Source organism: Cyanistes caeruleus, chromosome 21 (genome assembly GCF_971803275.1).
Source record: "Cyanistes caeruleus chromosome 21, bCyaCae1.hap1.1, whole genome shotgun sequence".
NCBI classification, from domain to species: Eukaryota; Metazoa; Chordata; class Aves; order Passeriformes; family Paridae; genus Cyanistes; species Cyanistes caeruleus.
In genome coordinates, this window is record NC_141721.1 from 1,888,348 (window position 1) to 1,910,303 (window position 21,956).

The 21,956-nt window shown below is 40.9% G+C and overlaps 1 protein-coding gene and 2 long non-coding RNA genes across 6 annotated transcripts in view; 2 read left to right on the forward strand and 1 right to left on the reverse strand.

Moving 5' to 3' along the window:
- LOC111937643 (uncharacterized) lies at positions 1–3,230 on the forward strand. The gene is made up of 3 exons (XR_002868700.2): positions 1–68; positions 2,488–2,608; positions 2,703–3,230. It is a non-coding gene; the product is annotated as an uncharacterized LOC111937643 (long non-coding RNA).
- LOC111937640 (uncharacterized) overlaps positions 1–15,291 on the reverse strand; it is a 72,108-nt gene extending 56,817 nt beyond the window's left edge. For 2 of the 4 annotated variants that reach the window (XR_015278339.1, XR_015278341.1), the window contains exon 1: positions 15,232–15,291. The gene's annotated coding sequence lies outside the window, so the exon portion shown is untranslated. The remainder of the gene's footprint in view (positions 1–15,231) is intronic. The other 2 variants (XR_015278333.1, XR_015278336.1) reach the window with 1 other exon arrangement.
- On the forward strand, positions 15,272–19,927 carry LOC111937901 (uncharacterized). The gene is made up of 2 exons (XR_002868810.2): positions 15,272–15,361; positions 19,876–19,927. It is a non-coding gene; the product is annotated as an uncharacterized LOC111937901 (long non-coding RNA).
- The last annotated feature ends 2,029 nt before the right edge of the window (positions 19,928–21,956 follow it).

Below are 21,956 nucleotides of genomic sequence, written 5' to 3' on the forward strand. Positions count from 1 at the left end.
CATTGCAGCACTCTGGGGCCAATGGGGAAGCAGGAAAGGGAGAACATTCTAGAGAAAGGACATATAAGGTAAAAAGGGGAGGTACAGCCCACAGGCCAGCTGGGTACATACAACTGGAGTACAGTAACATGGTTGTGCAAAGAACTATGGGAAAAGCTTTTTCCTTCAATCTTTATGTGAGGGAAAACCTTCCTTTTATGCTTTAAGTTCACACCTTAGAGGCCTCCGTCCACACCATCACTGCCTTCGGCTCCAGAGCCTCCACACTCCCACCCATGGCACCCACTCTTCCTCCAGACCCCAGAGGGACTCACCTGCTGGGGTCCCAGGGAAGTTTGGGTCTGGGTTTTTCAGCTCTTGGGGCCATTCTGGGTGGAGGTGTTCACACAGGCGTTGTACCGTGTGATCCTCCCTGCGGAACATGCCAGGCTCAGGGAGTGCCACTGGATAATTTAATTCTAAAATGTCATCCAGGATGGAATTGTGCATCACCAAGGTTTTTATTTTATCAGCCATCGTATTTAACCACAGTCCTAGGCAAGTTGTGAGATGTTTGGGTTTCAGCTGTGCCCTCCAAAAAAAGAGTAACACCATTTACACCAGCTCCAGCCAAGAGAGAACAGAACACAGAGTCCCCTGGGCATTTCTGTTTAGGCTGGAGAGTATTTACACTTCTCAAATAAGCGTTGGAACCAAGCTGTGAAACATCCTGAAAAATCTGGTAGGCTTAAAAGCTCCAAGTTTGTAAAAGCATGAATTTCACTCTAATTTCAGATTCTTGGGAATTATCCTTCCAAGCAGAAATGTAATGACTGCTCCTGATTACAATTCAGTCTAATAAAAACTCACACATACTTGGAACAGAAAAGGGAAATGCAGTTATCTGAAATTCTCCATTCATTCAGAGCACAATGCTGCTGAAACCTGGGCCTAAATGTCTCTCACCAGTGCTCACAAGCTGGTGTTGTAATTGATGCCAAAAATTCAGCAGCTTTATCATATGCATTTTTTCCTACTGACAAAGTATTCCACGGAGCTGTATTTCAATTCTGATTCCATATGTCACTTCAATTTCTGATCAGTGCTTGAACATAAAAAAATTATAGCTCACCCCAATGGACTAATAAAAAAGGATCATTTCTTTTTACATATCAACATTTATTAGCCTCAATCATTTCAGAAATATAATCATTATAGTCCCTTTTACTGAGATCAGCTCCCCACACACACTCATCCCGGGGGCTCCTCTGTACAGATGTTCTTTTTCCTTTTATTTCTGAGGGTGCCATGTTGTTGCACAGCAAAATCAGCCATCATGCTGTATCATGACAAAAAGTAATTTTAAAAAACCCTGATTTTTCCTATTCCCCATTGCCTTTTTATTTTTTAATATATTATTGCTATTTCCTTTGGTCTTCCCTAAATAAAAAGTCAAAGGCAGGAAAGGTTTCAAGTCAGAAGGAATGACTGGGTTGACCTGAACTCTGCATTTCCCAGGCCTTTTGGTTTCAGGATGAGTTTAACCAGAAGCCTGAGAGATTACAAGGGTATTCACAGTTTATCACTGACCAAACTGTAACACCGAGCAAAGCAATTAAGTAATAATACAGAATAAAATATAAACATTTCTCCATTATAAACAGATCCTGCATGGAAGCACTTGTAATAGGAAGAAAAAAACTTTCACAGCAGAAGAAACTCCAACCTTGACTATCTGAATTTAAAAGGTCCTTGTGTCTCTGTCCCTGCCCTCTGTGCTGTGAGGAATGCCACCCACTGACATCTTAAGCTGCTTCTGATGCTTAGCACACAAATTTCTTCATCATAAAAAATAAAGAGGTCTTTTTATAGTCATTGTAACTCATGAGAGCAAAACCTGCTAAGAAAGGCTTCTCCAGTTAACAGCTTAAATGTGACAATTTTAGCAGCCACCTACATACCCAGTATGGTTCAATTTCCCCCATAGATGTTTTTCTGATCCTAGGTAAGCAAAGCACTCATTTGTCCTAATTCTGAACCAGTGCAAGCTAGTCTCCTTCAATCTCAATTAGCCTGTAGGAAATTTATTTAGAAAGCTGACAGGAACTATTTGGGGGATTAATGATCACTGATTTATGAATATTGAGTAGCATTTCAATAATCCAAGCAGAGTGATCACTTGTAGATTAAGCCAGTTCTCCCAACCATTATAGTCTGTAGCAATCACTCAAAGGCAGTTAAATGATTCTGATTTATGACCTTAACCTACAGGGCCCAGTACATTTGCTCTATCAGTGTGTAAATTCTAAAAACGCAATTCCCTGCACCTCTAGAGAGCCAATTTAAGTCAACATTATGCATGAGCTGAGCATGCTTGAATTCTCAGATCTCTTATTTCACTCATTAAATTTGCACTGAACATCTTGCAATTAAAATTTCATATAGATTTTTTTCTTATGATTGACATTTGGCCTTGGCAAAATGAGTTTAAATTTTGTTTCTTTAAAGATTTAGAAGGAGATAGATTGATCTAGACATTGTTTCCTGCCAGATGATGATGATGGAGCACTAAAGGTTTTATTACCATTTTGAAAAGCCCCGCTTTTTGCTGGAAGACTGTCTACCACTGGTAAGTGAAAGCAATGCAGTAACCAGAGCCAAAGTTCAGCTAATCCAGCATCAAACGTGTTGCTGCAGTCTGTGTGACCCTTTCCTGTTTTTAGGGCAACATCTTCAACTGGGGTGGAACAAATTGGGCCTTCCAGTACAAACCAATATGTGCTCATCTGCACTGGATAAACGGCAGTTCTAGTATGTCATTCTGAAAATAAGCCCAGGACAACTGATTTCAAGTGTTGATCTGAAATGAACTGCTTGGATCCACTCAATGCTCCATTTGTAGTGCTAAAAATCAGACAACTCATTTTATCCAGATGCTGTCCCTCAGGCAAGGAGTTCAGAACCAGCTGAACCCTTCTGTGATCCCATGCTTCCAGCACACCTGCAGGAGACAGACCAGGCAGCAAGGAGCTCACAGTGCAGGGAAGACTCAGTGGCTGAGAGAAGAATCATTTCTGCCTCAATACACCAATGGCTTATGAGGACTGCAGCCTTCAGTGCCCATGGACATCTCCAGGAAATATAAGATCCTTCTGCAGAAAAGCAGCTCCTAGCACAGTGACATATCAATTTCTTGTAAAACTTGGATTATTAGGGTCATGCCAATAATAAATAGCCATGCATGTGCTGCACTAGGCGTGCTAGTATTCATTTTGTACATATTTGCTTTTGTTACAAAGCAAATCAAGGGCAAAATGTTTCAAAAACCTAAGGAGCTGAGTAAAGGAAGCATCCCCTATGTAGGAGAAACATAAATACACATTTAAAATAACCATTTAAAACCATTGGTTGTATGTGGATGGAAACTGCACTAAAGAGAACATTTGAACTGCTCCTTCCCAACCTCCTGGCCAGATTATTCACGTGTCAGTGCAGATGTCACACACTCAGAGCTGGAGCAGGATCCATACTCACATGCTGAACATTCAAGTGGTGAGAGAAGGAACTCTCTTCACCCATCACAGGAGCTGCAGACTGACATCCAAGCACAAGGAAGAATTCTTAAAGCCTACATATCTACCACTCCCAGTTTAACCAGTCTCCATCCCATCCAGCTGAGCACAGTATTTGCCTACCAGCCAATTATAAACAAAGGAAATATGCAAAAATTTGTCTCACTAAAGGAGGAGATCAATGGAGTACCTATATTCCATTATGTAGCTAAAGGAAAAATCCAGTTTACTAGCCATAGAGAATATCAATCTTGCAGCAATGCCCATGGCATATTTTACTGCAGAATAGTAAAGTCTTTACAGTCACAGCATAATTACACTAACACACAGGTATTTTAATATCATCTCTCTGAAATGAAATTTTGTTTCCATGTCCAGTCAATAATTCTGTCTCATCTCAGTGATGAATAGAGCTAAGTGGATAATTGTTATGAATAATTTATTCACTGCATTTCACCTTTCATCTCTCTTTGAACATTTTGTGAAATTCTGCAGGTATACATTACACAAAACTGCTCACAAATAACTCACACTTGCAGACCATGTGTTGACAGGTCACTGAAAATATTCAAACTGATTTGCCACTTGGTTATATTTACAAGGTGTTGTAGCTGCTCCGTCACTGGTTGGGCTCAGTTCAAGCTGCATTCCCAGTTGTTCAAACAGCTACAATTCAAGTTCAGCCTCAGATATTTAGGCTTGCAATGTACATTATGTTCCATTTCTCCCACTTCAGTCCTTCAGCTGGAGTGACAATCCCGTCATGGAGACATGACCCAGTGGAAGTCGATTCAGAATAATTCACCTGTTCACCATAATAATTCACCATAATACACTACCATAGGAAAGTGTCTGGAAACAGTCAATGGCATAAGAGGGGAAGAGGTGCCAGAAGGAAAGACAAGCCTGGAGCTTGGAAGGGAGCATTCATGTGTTGAAATATTATGGGCTCTGACTCTTCAGTACCATACAGACTGAGAACTGCCCACCCAAGTATGGTTATATAGACCCCACAATTCATTTTAGATTGCCGAGTTGCTCTAGAAAGATCAGATAACTTCAGTAAACAACAAACAGTTACATCATTTACAGAACAATTCTAAACCTCACATTAATGGAAGAACTTCGTTTTAATTGCAGGGTAATACTCCGCACTTGACCAAGGCGCTGTGTGCATATTGGATGGGAATCCCTGAAAATGTTTGTGAGGCCAACCAGTTCCTTTACAGACAAACCAAGGCCCCAGCCTGTCTTACAAAGACCCTGAAGCATTTTTGTTCCAGTTCATTAAGTTAAGCACTTGCTCCCAGCTGGTTCCTAGTGAGCACACCTGAGTACTTAGTGGGGAACACTTGATGTCACAGGCTTTTAAACACCTGCACACGTGAGATGCCAAAGAGATGAATTTCTAGGTTTTGCTAGAAGCCCCTCCTGATGGGCCATGCAGGAGCAGTGATGTGTTTTGACCTCCCAAACATGCAGAACTTTTCACAGAATATGAGCCACTGACAACCTCTTCTCCTTCAAATCCTCTCCTCTTAGGAAGCACTGGAAGGAGACACATTTGATTTTTAGAGATGCTACATACTTATTTCATGTCAAGTTTTTCCAAACAGTCCATCTCAAGCTCTTTATCTCCTCTGCCCACATGAAATAATGAGAGTCCCATTCTTCCTAAGTTTTGAGATTTCATAGTAATTCCTACAGAACTGTTTTAATCTTCCAATACAAAATAGAACTCTCTGCTATAACCACCCAGAATCATCTTTTGTATCCACCAAATACCACATTCAAGAAATCTGAAACTTTAGTGTACATCCCACAGATCCAAGGTTTTGCTTCTCCAAGTGTGTTCATTCACAAACCATTTGGAGACAAGCAGAGAATATACCATTAATCTCTGATTATGTCCTGCTGCCTTGCCTTTCCCACCACTGGCAGCCGTGCTTTGGGTGCACAATGAGGCACTGCAGAGGTTGCAGATTCCTTCCACTTAGTTCTGGATATTTCTCCAAACTGTCAGACTACTTGGCTAAGTTTCTGTCTGCTCATTTTTAATCACCACTATAATTTCAATCTTCTCCACCTACTGTGGGCAATAAATTAAAGATAGGAGCTATATAATCAGTATTTATTATTATGGTTTTTTCTGATTTCAAATGACCATAGCTTGCCACACTGACTGATGTTCTTTGGTCAGTAAATAACACCACCTGCTGAGCCAAGTATGTGCTCAGAATGAACATATACTCCTAGGTGATTCACAAAGACCATTATTTTCCCTTCCAGTTCCATGCTTTTCTTTTCCTTAAAATTTTCAGCAGCCTTTTCTCATTTCTAGGAGCAGACCACACATGAACTTGCACAGCCAGTATTGCACAAGCTAATTAATCCACAATTTGTCCTCCCCCCAGCACAGAGGTATAAACAAGTATTGAATGAGTTACATTCCACACAGATGAAAATCCTAAGCTTGGTAAAATTCATTCTATCTTCACATCCTCTCTTTCTTCTGCTGAACTCTTTCTGGGGCAGGAAAGAAGAACAAAATACTTCATAATAATGAAAAAGGGTATGCCAGGTGACTGTGGCTCATCTTAGAGTCACTGAGGTTGGAAGGCACCTCTGGAGATCACTTAGTCCAATCCCACTGTGTGAAGCCTACAGCATGTTCAGTGCTGTGTCTTGTTTGGTTTGGAGTATCTCCAAGGATGTCCCTTTCAGACAACCTGTTCCTCCAGTGTTTGGTCACCCTCTTGCAGTAAAATTGCTTCTTCTTAGGATTAAATAGAATTTCCTGTATTTCTGTTTGCACCCACTGAAGACCTGTTTTGTGTACCTTAATCAAACCTCTCTTTTAAAGCGACGTCTCTTGAAACTAAATATCCCAGGGGTCATTATCTGTACCAAAGGGGAATGGAAGTAGTTCCATCAGGATTTATAAATCCACATTACACCAGCCAGCACAGATCAGTGATCAAACATATTGTACACCATGAAAAGCTGCAGCTCTGGGGAGTTTCTCTTGCCTCCTGGTGATCTTCAAGAGGCATTTGCTTCTAAAGACTTTTTGGCATTAGCTGCTTTTAAGTAGTCCAGATCAATGTTGTTCCTTAGTCAGGTCAGGGTCATTTATTACATGCCATAATCGTCAAAAATATGTTTAATTACATCCCCTTCACATGAGCTGGTGCAGAGGTGGATTACAAATGTTACTTGCTTTCCAGTGCCATTTTAGAAGCAGATTAGGAGTGACAAGAAAACAAAGAATTATACTGAAAGTGACCCCACAGATGTTAATAAACATTGGAATATTAATTCTGCAATTCTATTCTTACCAGGAACATTGAGGAACAGAGCTAAAAGATTCTCTAAGAACTCTTGCAAAACTGTTCTGCAAGTTCAGAAATGCAAATTCAACTGATTATCCCATCTACAATGAACTGTCAATTTAAAGTTACCAATTAGAAGAAAAGCATCCACACTAGTTTCTCATAATTATATGAAACAAAAAACTCAAAGTACAGTATATGTTTTACTGTACAAAGGGCAAGTCCTTCACATTCTTCAGTTTTCTCACTGTGTGGAATTTACTCCTATTTACTCTCCTATTTTCTTTTGCTGTTATTATTAACTACCTATGGCAAAACAAGAAAAGAAGAAAATAATTCTGCATTAACTCTTCAATTTTGTTAGGAAGGGACTCTCATCCCAGAAAGCCTTACAAAAGAAGAAAAGGAATAGATCTGAGTCTAGTAATAAAATCATATCCCCAAGTGAGACCAGCAAAATAATTTCTTATTATACATTAAATGTCATTGAGGTTCACCATGCTCATCATGGCTATGAACCACATGGATCCAAAGGACAAAAGGAACAAGGCCATGCTTGCACAGATTTCCTCTCAAACATGCTCAACAGGCTTCCCTGGAAGGTCTCACATCTCCCCACTCCCTGCCAAGCTTTTCTTTTTCTCCATCTGCCTTTTCTCTATTAACTAATTTTTCTACCCTGAAGAAGATTCTAAGGCTGTTCCACTTTTAAATAATAAAATAGAAATTGCACAGTGGTTTAAAACACAGTGCTAACATAATAAAATTGATTTTTCACTGGGGAAGAAAACTAAAATAAGCAACAAATGCACTTCAGCAACAAGTACAAAGAGGAAATTATACAGATAGTAGGTTACATAGTCTAAGCTCTTTCTAAGCTGGGAAATCTGGTTAATTGTTTTGTTAACTTCTACAAGTGTTAAAACAGCAAAAAATTAATTCCCATACCATGCATGAAAAAAAATCCAGACTTCTATAATATTCACAGATTAATTAAATCACATATCCCAAACTACTGATGTTATAAAAAGACATTTTGAAACATTCTATTCAGTACTTTTGGATGGCTCTTGCCACGGGGACCCTGTCCAAGTCCATTCCTGTGCAGGTTGAGGACAATCAAGACCTGCAATGGTTCCTCAGTGGGCTTCCCAGTGTTCCCAGTGCGTCTGGAACGTCTGGAACAGTCTAGAACCTCTAGAACAGTCTAGAACCTCTAGAACAGTCTAGAACCTCTAGAACAGTCTAGAACAGTCTAGAACCTCTAGAACAGTCTAGAACCTCTAGAACCTCTAGAACAGTCTAGAACGCTCTAGAACAGTCTAGAACGCTCTAGAACAGTCTAGAACCTCTAGAACAGTCTAGAACCTCTAGAACGCTCTAGAACCTCTAGAACGCTCTAGAACGCTCTAGAACCTCTAGAACGCTCTAGAACCTCTAGAACGGTCTAGAACGGTCTAGACCCTTTAGAACGGTCTAGACCCTCTAGAACGGTCTAGACCCTCTAGACCCTCTGTGTGGTTGTTCTCAGGTTGATACTTTAGTCCCTCAGGAACCCTCAGAGGATGATGAAGATGCAAGTCCATCCCTGTGGCTCCCCTTCTGCACCCACAGCCCCCAGACTAACTCCTCACCACTTGTGCAAACAGATCCAAGGTTCCTCAGCTTGTTCACATTCTACATTGAAGCCTCAAACTTCCATGTCAAAATCATGGTGCTTCCAAGGCCAAGGGCTCCACTGAAAGCTGGCCCAGTTCTCCCCATCTCCTCAGTGATATTTTAATTTATGCACATAAGCTGGTACATAGGAAGAGTGACTTCAAGTTATCTGCATCTTCCCCACCAGTTCCTCCAGTCAGGGAATTAATAACAATGTTATGCTTCATCCCCTGAGCTCCATACAGAAGAAAACATTTTCTTTAGAAAACAAAATATAAGATTACTAGATAAAAGTTAATGTCCTAATTAACTGCACAATATCTTCAATATTTTCCATTACATTACTGAAAATAAAGGTAGGATGGAGAAATTATTTTCTGCATTGATGACATCTGGTACCAGCAATTTGCAGTTATTTTGACTGGTACAGTATTTAAATTACTAACAACACATAAAACTCTGAGCTAACAGCAGTCTGTGGCAGTAAGAAACACACTTTGTCAAAATTATATTTCCACAGGACCAGATTAATTTAATTACAATTAATATTTTTTTTAGTAAATGGCTCCAACAGACACGTATGGCAAATAATTTCCGTATAAATTACTCCCACTCCTGCTCTAGATGTTATCAGCTCCAAAAAGCCACTTACAGATATGTGAATTCACTGTCATCATATGTGAAAATGTGGGCAAAATTTTGTTCAAATAAAATACATCTTTTGCAAATACCATGTGTTTGCTTTTCCCTCCAAGGCTGCACGCAGACCGGGCAGGAAGCAAGCAGTGTTTGCTGAAACAAATGTTGATGTTCATTCTTGGCAAGAATCTCTTCCTTAAGACAAGCAGTTCTAAGAAACCATTGTGTATCTACATCATCAGAAACAGCATGCACAGAAAAATATTTTGTTAAGGGTTCTTTGGAAAAAAACCACTCGTTTCCAGCTCTGCTCATCCAGCCCAGGTGCTGTGGTGTTCTGCCTCTCCACTGTGCTGCTCTTTGCTGTCTCCAGCCTTAACTCCCTGCCTGTCCTGCTCTTGCTGCTCCCTGGCATGGGAAAGCTTTCCCACAGTTCAGACACACAGAAGAACAATTTCCCCTGGGGGTCCAGTGCAAGAAGTCAGCTCACACCCCGGGCTTTTGCTCACAGATGGTTTTCAGCAATTATTCTCCTGCAGGAACATAGTACATTTGAGTGCCTTTCTCCAAATCTGGTTAAATTTGGTTAAGAGACATTACAGGCTGAGAGGGGCAGAAAGGGCAAACACACACATTCATGCAGTGTGACAGTATGAGCCATCAAAGAAGGCATTTCATATGTCAGTTGTGTGTTCTTTTCCTGTTATCTTCTTCCATTGTGTTTTAAACAAGAGAAGCTCCTTTTCCTGAAGTAGCTTAGTTCAGATTTGCAAAGCATCTCTGGTCTAAGTTTGGTGTGGATATCTAAATTAGCACTTAAAAGGCTTTGGCAGGTGAACTGACAATGCCTCATGACAGCTTTTCCCTGCTATCATGCCAAATTTCTCTATTATTAGTGCTGCAGGCACCTCCACTTCAAAGAATTGTATGATGCTTCAATGAGCAGCCTCTCATGTATACACCTGAAATACTTTCAGGATGATTTCTACATAGCTCAGCAATATTCACTGGAAGGTGCTTCCTAATGGTTTGGGTCACATATGGCATTCAGACTTCAACAGGAAAAAGAATTCATTCCACATATAAAATTTGTAGCTGAACTCCATCATCAGGCCTGTTCCTTGTGGTAGCACACAAGCAGGATCAGGACAAAACACAAGAAAAAAGTTTTAAAAAAGAACCTTAAACAAATAAAACTTTAAAAAAATCTTTTTAAAAAAACTTAAATAAATTAACATTTAATCAGGTAACAAGCACAGCACTCCCCACACTATATTGCACATGCATAGAAACAGCCTGGGCTGTGAAGAGCAGCTAAATAAACCCACAAAATTTTCTACAGAAATTACAAGACTATGTATTGAAAAACACCAGCTACATCAGAAATTGAAACAGCAAACATGTTCCTGTACAAAGATTTTTACATCGAAACAAATCAGTCACACTGTAAAAGCATTGTTTTTCTTTTATAAATATGCACACAAATTATTTGTATTCTTACATAACAGCCAGCTCAACACATGCCCATCACAGCCTGCCAAGATGGCTCACTTTTATAAAGATACAGAACAAAAGAGAACAATAGCACATAATTGCTTTACAAATGGCTTTTGAGAGTAATTATATCATTAGTCCTGAGTGGTTCCAGCTTCCAAGTGTACTGCCACTAATCTTCTGAATACATTTTTGTTAGGAACTAAGTGGATATCACTAGAGAAAAAACTTGCCAAGTGAAGAGCACTCCACTGGAGAACTCCATTTCCATGCAGTTCATTGAGAAGGAGGAATTTCCTACACCCATTTCCCTGGAGACAGCCAAAGGAGGAGCCCTGGCAGCTGCTTCCATGTACCAGCTCCACAGTAACTCTGTCCCCAGAGCTTTACACCTTGAATTGTCCCTGCCTTGATGCAATCATCTGTGGGCAGAAGACTTCCTAACAGCGTGCCTGCCAAGCAAGACAGATCAGTGAAAAAAAGGCCAGTAGGACACAGGGATCAGAATTTCTTCATGGCTCTGGATGTCCTGTAGGGCTCACAGACTCTGCAGCCATCCCTACAAGAGTGTGTGTCCACCCCTCCCTGAGTGCCCAGCTCCCCTTTCACTTCAGGCTCTGAGGAAGGTCATCTGAGCTCTTACCTGAGGTTCTGGCAGACCCCTGCAGCTGCAGGGATCATCTGCTACCTGCCAGTGAGCTCCAGCACTCACAAATCTGACTGGCCAGAAAGAGCAGAGATTAAATCACCCTTAGCATTCTGAACTCCACCATCTCAACCTTGCTGTCTCTGAGCTCACCTTCCCAGACTCACCCAACAGTTCTTTCTCGTTTTTAAGTGTGAGGAGCAGAGCAGCTCCCCTGGTCAGCTCCTTGATCCCTTTGCAAAGAAATTTTTCAACAATGTACTTGAGAAACCATTTGATTGCTTGTGTCTTGCTGGGATGCAGCAGATATTGAGGTGGGCAAAGTTTTCCACAAGGAGAGGGGCCTCCAAACACAAGGTTTCTTCCTCCTGCCCCACTTCTTTTTCCTAATCAGGGAATCCATGGCAGACACCCATCACAATATTGGTAAAAGGACGTCCTCCTGCTAACCTTGACCTGAAACTCTCCCCTGGCTCATCATCCACCTCAAGGCAGAGCTCCAGGCATTCCTGCTGCTCTCTCACACAAAGGACAAATTCTGCTGCCACCTCCCAGGCTGACCTTCCTGAAGGGCTTGTGTCATCCACTGCAGCAGCCCAGTGGGGTGAGTTTCTTAGCTCATCTCTGCAATGCAATGAGGCAACAGACAGAATATCCACAAGTGAGAGCAGTTCCCCCACCATGCTGTCCTCTCAACAATCCTTCATTTGTCTATTAAAATCCTTTTAACAGCAATTAAATAAGATCCCTGGGGTATGTCTTCCCCAATCCCTTTGATCACTGGCTAAAAATGCATCACATGCACTGTTTAATACAGCTCATACCTGGCAGGTATGAACAGAGCCATTTTACTGCCATGTTCAGTCCTCTGAAGCCATTAATGCAGCACAACATGAGCCACAGTGTCAGGCGTTCATGTACAGGGGATGGAGCACAGGAAAATGAAGGTGAGAAATCATTTTGGGGATAGCCAAGCTGAACCACTCTCTGCACAAGTCTGCAATCTGCAGAAATGCAGGTGAGGTGATCACTCAGGTTAGAGACCCAGCTGGGATATTAATTCAGCAATCTGGACTGTTTTGCAGACAAGATATTTTTACCTCACCATAATTAAAAGACACCTGAGCAACCCTTGGAAAACTTCTAGCACTGTAGTTGTCTCCCCCTCCTGCTGACAAAACAAGCACAAACTGTATTATCTCAGCCATGCAATGAGAACAGGAGTTATGGAGCTACCCTGAAGGGAAACATCCCTCGGTGTTTAACCAGAGGGAACAGAACCATGTGAAAGCTGAGAAATAATCTACTTGGCAATTACAATTAATAGCATTTACCTCTTACTGGGAGCTTTACATTTCTTAAATATTTTCCAAACATTAATTAATTACTAAGGCAGGGGAAGAAATGTCATTGCATTAGGTAGAAAAGTAAGTATGTTGTGATATACTAATTATAGTGTTCCTCGAGCCCTTCCATACATATAACCAAGGGATACATACAGGTTTAGCTTATCAAATCCTGTACTTCAGCCATGGCTGGGAAGCTGGAAGAACTTCCCAGCACAAATCCAGTCCTGGCTTTTTATAACTGAATGTCAGAGAAGCCCAAATCACTCACTGCCTGCCCCTCAGCGCTCTCCTCAGCTGGGCTTTGTGCTCCAGTTAGCAGTGGACAGGGGCAGTGTTTGCAGCAGCAGCACACCAGGCTCCCACCAGCTCCACAAGCAGCTCCAGGTCAGCAGTGTCAGAAGATGATGGATGAGGTCACTAAAGTGCAGAGTAACCAGCATTGACAGAGCAAATCAGAACATCATTTAGCAAATGCAAACCTGAATGAGGTTTCTGTATGGCACTGCTCACCCAACCCAGCAAGGTTTCCAGACAGCTGATGGCAGCATTTCCCAGGAATGGACCACTCCTACCTGTCTCTTTCTTACATTCTTGCCCTAAGCATCTGCCCCTCCACTCCAGAAAAGACCCTGAGACTTCTGTCTGACCTAACACAGACGCTACAGGTTCTAAACCAGATCCAACACAAGAAATCTACTCAGCTTTTCACAGGTTCTCAAACACAAAGATTAAGGGAAAATTAGACAAACTGAGCCTAATACTTCTGTCTCATACAAAATCTCTTTACACGTGAGCCAACAATAGAAAAAGGTACTTTGAGTTGTATCACAAAGGAAAATCTTGTAAAATCCCTTTCAATATCTCGTCAAAATCAGCATGCCCTGTGACTAGATGACTGTCAGGGTGATCTACAGCCCCCAGACAGCACTGTAATATAAACTAAATTGCCTGAGTCACAAGTGATGATAGAGTCATTCTACAGGAAATTGGAAATCAATTCTTGTCATCACTGTACATAACTCCTTTATCAGAGTTCCAGCTGGCTGGTGTAATGCAAGGGAAAGAAGCTGGAGACTGACAATCATGACAAGCTGAACAGCCTACACACATATTGAAGCACAGAAGTTCTGATTCTGGACTATTATTTTGCATAGGGTACGTGACAGATGTGAGCAGCCTGAGCCAGTAAAATATCAAGGGCTAATCAAAGGTGTGCTGCACCCTGTTCCATGAGGAGGATAGATGTAGCTTGGGTTTGGGCCTGAACATCAAGGCAAGTTGTCTTTGTGCAAGGAGTCCTTGCAGAACAGAGGGACAATCTTTTGCTAAATCTCATACTGGAAGTCTTTCAGACTGGTACTGGGAGATTCCTCCATAATCACCATCCAGGTGTTGCAGAAACCAGAGCACCAATATCAGCAGTGGCTGAAGTTTATGAATAAATTTGGCTCTGTGCAACACTTCTGTTAGGACTCAGTTGTTGAAATCAAGTGATTAAGTCAGCTTTTTGTTACCAAGTAGATTTGTAAGTTATTGGAAAGATTTTTAACTGTTGGAAGAACCAATAGCTTGATTCTAAAAGTTAAAAGGAAATAGAGGCTAACACAATGTTATTCTTACAGCATACAATCACCCTTTGAGCAATGTTTTCCTGCATAGATACTCTACTATGCCTCATTTTATCTGGACTCACCAGCTAAATGAAGTACCAAACCTGTTTCAAAAAAAAGGCAATTAAGACAATTCTCTGTGAAACAAAAAACATTTTCTATTTCCACTTCTTGTACAGAAGACAACTCATCAAGCTCCCACACACCTAGAAGGAAGCTACAGCCATTTCTGTACACAAACTCACTTTCAACTACATAATAGGGATGGATGCAGGAACATGATCAACTCCTGCAGTGTCCAGCACAGCATGTTGCTTATTTTAATGCAGAAGTCCTAACCTAAAATAAGGACTCCTTCCAAAATACAAAACACCAGAATTACTTGGGACATAAAAGATTAAATAGTTCCAAGTCCTTGCAATGGGTAGGGACACCTTTCACTAGCCCAGGTTGCCCCAAGCCCCATCCATCCTGGCCTTGGACATTTCCAGAGATGGGGCAGCCACAGCTACTCTTGGCACCCTGTGCCAGGGCCTCCTCACCTTCACAGGGAAGAATTTCTTCCTGATATCTTAATCTAAACCTTCAGATAACTGAAAGGCTGCAATTAGGTCATCCTGAAGCCTTGGCTGAACAATGCCTGCCTTTCCTTACAGAACTGCTCCAGCCCTCCAGTCAACCTGGGCTTGCTGCAACAGGCCAATGTCCTTCCTGTGCTGGGAACCCCAGAGCTAGATGTGCCAAATATAGTTTATAGAAACATTCTGCTTAAGTGTCACAAAGCTTGCTTCCCTATTCTCTGGCCTGTTTGGGAGAAGGTGTTTCTTCATATAACAAAGAATTATTATGAGATTACCATGGAGGATTCCTCTCTGTGAGAGCTAAAAAGCAGGGACCACAGAGCAAACAAGCCAGCACCACCAAAAAATGACCCCCATGCAGCACACTAACCTGCAAATGGCACACATGGCAAAGGGGTTGTGTTTGCCCTGACAGCTCTGCTTTAATAGTGGCTGCAACAATGCTTGACACTAATCAGGCAAATGGAGAGCCAACAAGCTACCAGAAAACAGCTGAGAAGGTAAACAATATCATCTTGGGTTAATTAGCTGAATTTAGTTTACATCAGCCACTGATCTTTTTATCCTAGGTATGATACTGTTTATAGTCTTGAAAGTAGGCTTGGACAAAGAACTCATTGATAATCAATTTTTGAAGCATATGATGATTTTTTGGCTTGTCTGCCTCACTATTCAGAAATATGGTCATTCCACATTCATTTTTTGTTTTTCAAGTAATTGGGAAATGAATGCACATTTTGTGGTGGGATAATTGCAAAATTTAAGTAATTTGTGATGAAAAATGCACCTTCTTTTCTTTTTCTTGAAAAGCAAACTGAAATCAACAAGATCCCAGAAAGATGGCCACTTCCATTGTCAATCTTACTTGCTTTTAATTACACTATCCACCCTTAATGATATGCCATTATTCGCTAAGCTATTATAAAATTAATCTGGTAGATAGAAATTTAGTCAGATACTTGTTTGTTTAACGTCATTACCCAGTTTTGAGTCCATGAATCAAAGGAAATGGGGTTTTAATTAAGGCCTGCAGAATAAGAAGGGCATGAAAGCAGAACATTTAATTTGCAGAGCAGAGTTGCACAACGTGTATTCCTTTGTGGCAAAGCCAGCATGAGAAGTTCCTGCTTCACTCCACCTCTCCCTTCTTGCCCTCATTAAAATGCTGCAGTTTTCTGCTCTTTCCCTCAGTTGTACCAATATAACTGCATGCTGTGATAAATGTTCATCACTGAAATCATCTGGAGTATCATTCACTATCCCTGCAAAACAGCATTGGTATTCTTTTATTTGCTTCCAGTACAGCTCCATAAACACCACACTGTGAAAGCAGCAAATGCTGAGCTGGACAATGATTTGATCTGCACAAGCTCAGGGATCAGTGTCCATAGTGTACCATTGTCCAAATGTCCTGGTTTGTTCTGGACTGGCACGTGGGCCTAACAAATTAATCCAATACAGCACTGTACAAGCCACCACCTTCCAAAAATTCACACTCAAGTGCAGTGGGTTTGAAAGGGCCAAGGCTAAAGCCCACCCAAAAACAAACTTTCTCGACCCTTTCCTTGACTTGGCCACTCTGCTTTTGTGCAGTTTCCTTTGTCAGCAGCAGCTGAGCTCTTCCATGGCAAAGAACTGGCTGGATTTGGTGATTGTGGGAGGTAATACACACTCCCCTGCTGTGGGAGACTGGGCTGCTCTCAGCAACTGGAGACAATTTGCAGTTCCCCAGAGTAAGTCTTTGTGGCTATTAATAATCCCACTCCTTTTTCCCAAAGGAAATGGGCTACAGAACTGTTTTTCCTCAAACCACCGCATGGTTCAGTCTCTTTTGAACCCTTGCACAAGCAGGCCACAGCAGCCAGTGTATCAGCCAGTTTTTCAGTATGAATTTCCATTATTTATTATTTCCATTATTTATTATTATTTATTTCTAGTCTCACCTGAAATTATGTCAAACTGGTCTTAACTGAATTATGTCAAACAGTCACAAATGGGGCTGGTGGAAACAAATAACAGCCACATGGAAATCACACCCAAATCCCAAGCTAAGGTTACAGAAGAGAAATCACTGCCAACCATTCTCTTAAAAACTAGGAGTCACAAAATAACAGCCAGTTAAACCCCTTGAGAGCAAACCACTGAGGAAGGGACCATCAAAAGCAGTGACAAAACAGCTGCACTTGAGGGTATTTCAATAGACCACCACTCTAATAATAATAATGCTAATAATACCTCCAGATTCGTTGTTACTGCTGTAATCAAAGCACAGTTAGAAAGTGAGCACAGTCAGAAAAGCAAAGTCAGGAGCATTCACAAAAGATGACTCTGCTGGCACTGCACAGTTCATTGTTTTAGGTCACAATTGATGACTCCACTGATGCAAATTAAATGCAGCTGCAAGACCCAAAAAGAAAAGATGGACAAAGTTCTGGGGAAAAGAAACAGAAGAATTAAATTCAGCAGTCAAGTGTTATTCATGAAAGGCAATTTAGTGAATATTTCAACATTCATCTTTGGTTACTGGAGGAAAACCAGAATGAACATCTAAGATTTAAATAAAAATTAATGAAAAAAAAGCCACTCATCTGCACTAATGGCTACTAAGAGATTGTCTGTACCAAGCACTTGTATTCAGTGATAGCCAGAGTCTTGATCCTTCAACAATAAAGGAAGGATCACTGAAAACTTTCAGAGCTTCAATGGTTCTCCTAGACAGATTTTAGAGACTGCAGGCATTTATCTCAACTCAGTAAAGCAAGTACAACTGTCTTTTGCTATATCAAAAACTGAAAAGCTGCCAGCAATACTTATGTGTACTACAGAAAACATTCTGCATGACTTCCATCTGGTATTCATCAATCCAAGTGGATGTAAGGATGGCATATGTTACTGGTCTCCCACAGCCTAGAGAAAGTAATCATCTTGCCCTCCTTGATGCAAACAGCACACAACTTTGCCTGAAACAGATATTTTTATTTAGTAGTTTTTAACAATCTAAACACACTTGTATTTAGAAGAAGGTCTTCTGGGCATTTCTACTGGAACTACCAGGCTGGATGGTATTCTGCCTAGTTTTTTCCAAAGGAGAATACTATCTACAAAGGGAGACAAAGAATCAGACTATGAAGTTTGGTGGTTTGCAACACTGAAAGATGTGAGCCTGTTCTGTCCATGGATAGAAATCCTCTCAACAAAAACTAAAATTCAAACACACTTTGTCTTCTATCATTACTAATGTTGTATTTACTGCAAGTCTTAAAAGCCACATACATAGACAAGCTAAACTTTTCCAAGATTAAGGCAGTAAAATATCAGGAGGAGATTCTAGTTTCTCTAGGTTAACCAGTATTTTCTGTCTCACTGATAGTGTAGACCTTCTGGCCAGCTTTGTTACAGAGAAAAGTACTTGTGACCATGTGATGTGAACTGCAGAGATGTATTTGCCAAAATATGGACTGAAGGTTTAAGGAATTAACACAGCTGGATTTCTAAACACAAAGCAAATGGATGAGCTAGCTGAAGTCTTTAAAAAAAAAATCCCACAAGGGTTCAAACTGGCTGATAAACCTCTGCTACAAAAAGAGAGTGTGAAGTAAAGCCCAGTGAGCTCATGGCAAGACTCTTTCACATAAATGGACACAGATCAGGTTCCAGCTCAGGGTTTGAGCACAGAGCCTGCTCAAGTTTCAGCAAGCACGTGTGTAGCACAGCTTGCTCTGCCAAGGAGGCACAAGCTTGGGGATTGGGGTTTCTTTTCCTCATTTCTTGTTGATTTTGAAACTATTGATATTAAATAAATTAAACAAGAAACCCTAGATAATGTTAAAGGAATAGACCAAGGAATTCACCAACTATTAAAAACCAAAACCAGGAAAAAAATTCTAATGTTTCAGATTCTACTGAATACAGTCTTTTTTGGCATCCCAGTAACAGACTGCTGAAAACACAAGCATCTCCTCAATCAGGAAGCATTTCATGTCTCCAGGTTGGGTTTATTGAGCAAGCCTTTTGCTCCAGGATTGTGTTCATCTCCATGATCCTCCTTCCAAGACACTGTGCACCTCCAGCCCAAATCCAGACCTTGGAGATAAATTAAAGCCTAAATTTTCTTATGTTATGTAGACTTAGCACACAAAGCATTCACAGAATCCCAGAAGGGTTTGATGATGATCTGCCTCCACCCCTCTGCCATGGGTAGGGACACCTTCCACTAGAACAGGCTTCTCCAAGCCCTGTCCAGCCTGGCCTTGAGCTCTTTCAAGTTGCACTTCAAGGGGCATTTGCCAATAACAAAATTCCAAAATAAATCAAAGTGGATATGTGACAAATTCACCTGAGGGCTGGGGGTGCCATGATGTTTTTTCTTCCCACTTCCTCCCCCTTTTTAAATAAGCATACAGCTGGCACAGCCTGTGCTGCATCCCATGCCACAGCCATGGTCAGAGCTGTGCAATCCTGCTGTTCACATGAGCACTGGACCTGCTCCAGTTTCCAGTTCCATATGGTCATGATTACCAGCTTGCTTTGGAAAGCACAGGGACTCTGAAAACAGCACGTCTGGAAGGGGTTTCTCATTTTAAAACATCTTTGTATTACATTAAATGAGCTTCACATTAAGAGTTTTCAGTGTCTTCTAATACTCTGGATTACATTTTTCTAGGATTTTAGTAGAGAAATTTTTTTACCTTCTTCTGAAGGATCAAGAATTTATGGAATTCGAGACATGGTTTGGCCAGTTTTTAAGTCAAGAGGCTAGGACCAAAGGGACAGCAAAAAAAATTGATAAATACCAACAGCCACCTCCATTCAAATAAAAAGCATGTTATCTTCCTGAATATATTATGCTCAATCTTCATGTTAATGAGAAATGTATAAATAGAATTGGGCATTAGCTGACAATTAGGTGGTTTTTTTTTAATGGGAAGGACATGAGGGATTTTGTTATTAAGGGAGTTAAAATCTAACATCTGTTTTTAATTCTACCAGCTTATTTGTCTGTTTATACCTACAGGCTTTCAAGACATCATTCAACCCTGCTAATTAAAGCTGACAAATTTTCTTCACTGTGATGCTTCCTTGTATCCCTGCAAGCCACTTACTCATGTCAGTGCTGTCACTGCAGGTGACACTGCTGCTTGATGGAGAGATGACAAGGGGAGGAGTGCCCCCAAAGGGATTCAGGTTCACCTTGTCTCCTGTCAGACTGAGGAGAGGAGAAGTGATGGATGGCAGTGACCATTGCTCTGGCCACGAGCATTCATCTCTTCTCCAGGCTTGGTCAGAATCACCCAGTTTTCTACCACATTTAATTTAAAACAAAATCCATGGTAATATTCTCTAATGCCACAGAAATGGGACTCCCATTTAATGATACGTTGCAGACGTACACAAACACCCAGTCTGCTTGTCTTGGCAGTGAGAGCCCCATCTGCAGCAATGCCCTCAGGAAATTTGCTATTTGTGCTCCAGTCAGAACAGCACAATGCTGATTCAGGAGAGCAGCAGCAGCTCACGTGGGAGTGGGCCATGCCTAGGAAAGCATTTGCTGAAGCAGCTGACTTGGCTCAGATAAAATGCTAGAAGCCACAAGGACCAATGACAACAATTTATTCATTACTTCATATCCTGGATTGCAGACTTCATATATCCAAACATAGGTTTGGATTATTAGCTACTAATTTGCATGTGTTTTTTCTTTAAAACAAACAAATCCCATGCCACACAGAGGATGCTGGTGAAAGGTCACAGCCCATTGTAAAATCCAGGCATCATCACATATACATTTCACATGGTCACCAGTGGAACAGGCATGGGATCCACACTGGGCTGTGCAGGCTGGAGATGTGCCAGAAGGAACAAACCCAGAGAGGGAATTAGTCAAACAAAGCCTTCCTTTTCTTTCCTCACATAAGAGTTTCACAGCCAAGACAGACTTTAGGTTTTGTTTGGTTTGCTTTATTTTGGAATGACCAACATGCTTTTCAGGTATTTTTTAAAGCTGTTAGAGTGTAGAAGAGGCTTTTTATTACCCAGGTACTCAGGGCTCAGTACCTGGGAGCCTGGCTCCCTGGCTGGGGTGTCTAGACATCTCTGCAGTAGAAGTAACAGCACAGCACTGTATTAAATCCACTAGTTTTAGCATCAGAAGCCATTTCACGCCCCAGGTTGCCATAATCAAACACATCTGTTGTATGAAAATTATCCACTGCCAACTTGAGAGCAAAGCAAAATATGTCCAAATTATCTGTGTTCTCAAGCTAACTTTATCTCCTAAAAGACTACATTAAACAACACACCCCTCAACATCATCACCACTGCTTTAGTCACTCTAAAACTCACATCACATGCAAACACATCTAAAAATCCACTTTGAGGAGAGATGGACTTAAACTGGGAATGGTAGCTTTGACAGCAATATTACAACAACTACAACACTGCATGCTAGGAAAATATAAATTATGTATTCCAAATGCTTTCACAGAAATAGATTAAAGCACTTCTCTCAATCCTCTAAGAAGTAAAAACAGTCATAGAGAAAACAACTGTTATTTTAAGGCAGTTTTTAACTTCATTTGTCTAAAGCTACACTTTCATAGTTCAATACACAAAAACATTATGACATATATGCAAATCTGGTATTTTCATGCAGGAAAGGTGAAATCCCTGTATATGAAAGGTTGAAGTCTGATCTTTAAAAGAAGCCTGCAGCTGATTTCTGTCATCTTTCTTCCTCTCCTTGTTTCAATAAGCAGACCCACAGCTTAAGGAAAATTGTAATTTCGTCCGCAGGAGAAAAAGAGCAACAGACCTCCCTAGACTGAGCCAAGAATTCACCTTTTTTCAGGGGGAAAAAGACTGGCACTTCTTAAAGAAAAAAGGGAGAAGGGCAGAAATAAAAGTCAGACTAATCAGCTGGAAAATTTTGCAAGTAAATAATAAGAAAATAAGAGGTAATCATATAAAAGTATTTTCCACTTTTCCGAACACATTTTGTTTCCTGCTTTCTTTCCTCATCTAGAGCAGTATTTTCCATAGTTACTGAATTGAAGTGGAAAATATTTTTACAGTTTCCACTCCTGCTCTGTACAATAG